Here is a 4,111-nt window from a genome sequence, read left to right on the forward strand (position 1 = left end):
TATAAAAACATCGAAACTCCATTCTTTTAGCCAATACCTACTTCATCACAAATTTCAACTTTTATTTGTTCAGTTTAATATTAACCAATAATACTCCTAACTAATATAATATGTGACAAATTTTCTAGCTGAGTTTATTATTTATTTTTAATAAATCACTAGTAAACCCCAATAACTCAACTGTAACTTTTTGGTAGTATTCATAATAATGTATAAACTATTATTATTAAGGATAATTTTTATCTTTCAGTTAACACAAAAATAACGTTACATACACTTAAGTTTTGGTAAATTTCTTGATACCATTTGGGAAATTCAAGAGAGAAAAAAATTCATGTTTTGTTCAAGAATATAGCTTATAGGTATGGTTTTTTTTAATAAAATTTTAAATTTATTGATCATAAAAAAAAATATTTATGTACATCTAAAAGAATAGAAGAAAGACAGATTGAACTCTTGACACTACCCCATGTGAGCACTAAACCAGAGCTGAAGTAGACCTGCATGCTAGTTTCAGCTTCTCATAATATCTTGTAGACAATATCCTTTACCTGATTTTTTTGTCAATAAGTCTCGAAAGATGCTTCACTGGGCGAGCTACACTACAAGAAAACACCAATTTTGTAACTACAAGAATAGTTGGAAGATAGTTGCAACTATAGATATTATGACTATTTTGCAACTACTTGATTCAGTTAGAAATAGCTCGTCGCAAATAATGTTGGTTGCAAATTAGTCCCAAAAGAGCGACTAAAGTAAGACTATATAGTTAGTGGTATATTAGCAACTCGTTTGTAACTAATGTCGTAGTTGCAAAAATAATTTGAGACCACGGTTTTGGTCTCCTATTAGTTAGTAAATAGTAGTTGCTAGTTAGTATCTTTTTACTTGCGACTAATTTAAAACATTTATAAGTTAGTGGCTAATTTAAGTAACTAATTTGTGACTACAATATTTATTTTTAGTTACAAATTAGTTGCAGTGGTTTGCAACTATTTAGCAGCCACATTATTGGTATGCTTACAAATTAGTTGCATAATTTAGTGACCACTAAAAAAAATTAATTTGAATTTCTTGTTTAAAAAAAATATTCATTTAGAAATAAAAATTTATTATAATATTCGTTTTGGAATCAGAATTTATATATTAACTTCGAACTTAATCTGAAAGTCAAAAGTTAGAAATACAACAATTGAAATATTTTAAATTCCTATAAATGCAGAAGAAGTCGACTTTAAAATCTTTCGTTCCAGTTTCGAACCGGAACCATCAAGACCAAACCTACAAAATGAAAAGATAAAAACAAAGTTACAAGTAAGGCAAGAATGTATAGAAAGCAAAGAAATGAAAAGTTGAACCAAACATAATCAAAGCTCAAGATGTCATTACTAAAACAAGAAAACCATAAGTGAGAGAAAGACTTAACATGTCAAATTCAAGCACTGAAACAAATTGTAAGGCTTATGAGCCAAATAAGCAAGTAGTAATCCCAAGAGATGTCGTACTTTAAGCTAGAACATATCATTATGAAAGCAAACAAACCATAAGTAAGACACAGACTAAACTTGACAAATTCAAGCATTTTAACTAGTCGTAAGGGTAAGGCAAAAACAAATAGATTATCATGAAGTTAATGTAAGAGTTTTAAGGCAGACAAAGAAACCAAACACAATAAAAAGTTAACCAAAATGAAGTGGATTATCATGACGATGTAACCATAAGTGGTGGAAATCAGCCAAACTATTGAGATATGTTTTAAACACACAACTAAACTCACCAAAATGAAGGGTTGAAGACAAAACCATGACTCACTTTTGCAAATATGAACTGGATATGTGTGTTTACAGGTATTCTTCTCTGGAACTAGACCGGGCATCATTGGATGGGAAAGGAAAGACCTAATAATCAAATGGATCGCAGGCAAGGAGCTAAGATAAAGTGAGTGCTCACCATTTGACACTTACAAGCTCAAATAACACCAGACTCCACCGACTGAAGGAACGACATTACCTTCGTACAAATCCACAAATCAAAGAGACCACACAATTTTATTTTATTAAACATCTAGAATTAGAAGAACCCAAATCTACAATATGAAGGAGAAAAGGAGAGAACCCATTACCGAGTGGTGCAGGCTTCTTCTGAGGCTGATTGTTGACATAAGCTCCCGCTGCTATACTCTCCCTCCCTCTGCCACAGTTATCAACCCTTTCATCAGTCTACTAAAATTTAAAAAATTGGTGGCACTTCCTTGACATTTCAACGAACACATGGTGTGCTAAAAAAATGAGAAACAGAAGAACAAAAATAGGGTTAGGCTAAGAATATAACCTGGTGGAAAGGAACGAGTCCAGCTATCTCTCTTGGGTCCATTGATAACACTAGTTCGAGCCCCTTTCACCGACCACACTCTGTTTCTCAGACACACATCGAAATTAAAACATTGTTAGATTACAGAGCTGAAAACAACAACAAAAGAAAGGTTTTTTTTTTCCCAAAATTACAAATTTTCGGCTGCGGAAGGCTTCTCAAGCTTCTTCCTTCTCTGATAAACCTCGACCTGAGGTACTTCTCTGAACCCATCTCCGTCTTCTTCCTCCGATCTAATTATCTCAGACCAAAGATCAACTGTCACCAAACACCAACCTTTTCATGTTATACATAATTCTGAGTATGAAGTGTGATTATCTAAAGAATTTAGCAAACTGGAGTGTGAAGACAATCAAAATTCGGTGAAGAGAAAATTCTGAGATCAGAGTGTGAAGAAAAGAAAAAAATGATAGAACATAAAGGTCTAAAAGGAAGAAAGAGGATTTGGGTATCGAAAATCTATTCCCTAGAAAATGAGCGCTATATTAAAAAAAATTTGGACCTTAGAGCCAAATTGTGCGACCAAAGCGTAACTATCTAAAGGCATATAGTTGCAAAATAGTGACATATGGTAAAAGAAAATTACAATGAAATTTACCACTTATTTGTAACGCCTCATGTTTTGCAGTTTCAAATAATTGGCTAACAAGTAACCCTAACAATACCCTAAACCTTAAATATCATTTATTTGCTTTTTTAACTAGTATATAAGAGAAAACACTTGTTATATATCAATCTGAGAACTTATCAAATTATTAATGTGCAATAATCTAATTGATTTCTTTAACCCAAATCTAAATCATTGCATTTGAATGTATTACAAGTGGGTAGCATGGGTTTTGTGAAGATGTGCATGTCCAACTTTTACCAGTGATACAAATTTATACAAAATATAATCATTTTTGGATTTCTTCTGTTACCTACTAATGAAATATAGTAAAACAATTTTAAAAAGATATGTATTTTGGATAACTATTTAAGCAAATATGATTGCAGTGGCAAAGTAGTAATTCCTATTTGTGACTATTTTGTAACTTCTATATGTTTTCCCGTTGCAAATTAGTAGCTAAAGATATTCTTAACTCTAAATTTCATTCTTTTATTTTTAAAACTTATATGTAAAAAGAAATGGTTTTATTTAAATAAAATAACTTGAATCATTTTTGTAAAACAATCTAACTGGATAAATGTAAACCTAATCAAAATTACTATACATGAATGTAATACAAATAGATGATACATGTTTGTAAATATTTGTGAATGTTTTAAATTTATATAAAAAATACCCATTTATGGGTTTCTTACATTATTCTCTAATGATACATAGTAAAAAAATTGTGAAAATAATGTATTTTAGACAACTATTGAAACAAATTAGAAAATAATGTATTCTCTAATGATATGTAGTTGCAAAATAGTGACAAAAATTGCTACTAATTTATGACTAAATTAATTTTTAGAAGTTGCAAATAAGTCAAAAAATAACTGTACTTATACATATATATGTAGCAGACATTACAACTAATTTTTTTACTATATCTGGCATGTGTGATATGTTTTCATACCAATATTTAGCCACTGAATTGTTACTCTTTTTACTACAGTAAAAAATGTCCCAAAATTGTTGCTACTAATTTTCCACTCCTATAATTCAGTAGTAGCAACGCAGTTACAAATTGAATACACATACTACTATTTTGCAACCACAATATTAAACATACTAATAAAAATGCTATTCTTT

The 4,111-nt window shown here is 30.4% G+C and overlaps 1 long non-coding RNA gene across 2 annotated transcripts; it reads right to left on the bottom strand.

Moving 5' to 3' along the window:
• Positions 1-1,090: 1,090 nt before the first annotated feature.
• LOC125576530 lies at positions 1,091-3,023 on the bottom strand. Of its 2 annotated transcripts, none has more exons than XR_007314942.1 (4): positions 2,505-3,023; positions 2,332-2,411; positions 1,778-2,190; positions 1,091-1,281 (listed from the first exon to the last, which is right to left on the bottom strand). It is a non-coding gene; the product is annotated as an uncharacterized LOC125576530 (long non-coding RNA). The 2 variants fall into 2 exon arrangements; XR_007314941.1 differs by having other exon boundaries at positions 1,813-2,190; positions 2,505-3,014.
• Between the last annotated feature and the right edge of the window lie 1,088 nt (positions 3,024-4,111).

Source organism: Brassica napus, chromosome A1 (assembly GCF_020379485.1).
Source record: "Brassica napus cultivar Da-Ae chromosome A1, Da-Ae, whole genome shotgun sequence".
Taxonomy (NCBI): domain Eukaryota; kingdom Viridiplantae; phylum Streptophyta; class Magnoliopsida; order Brassicales; family Brassicaceae; genus Brassica; species Brassica napus.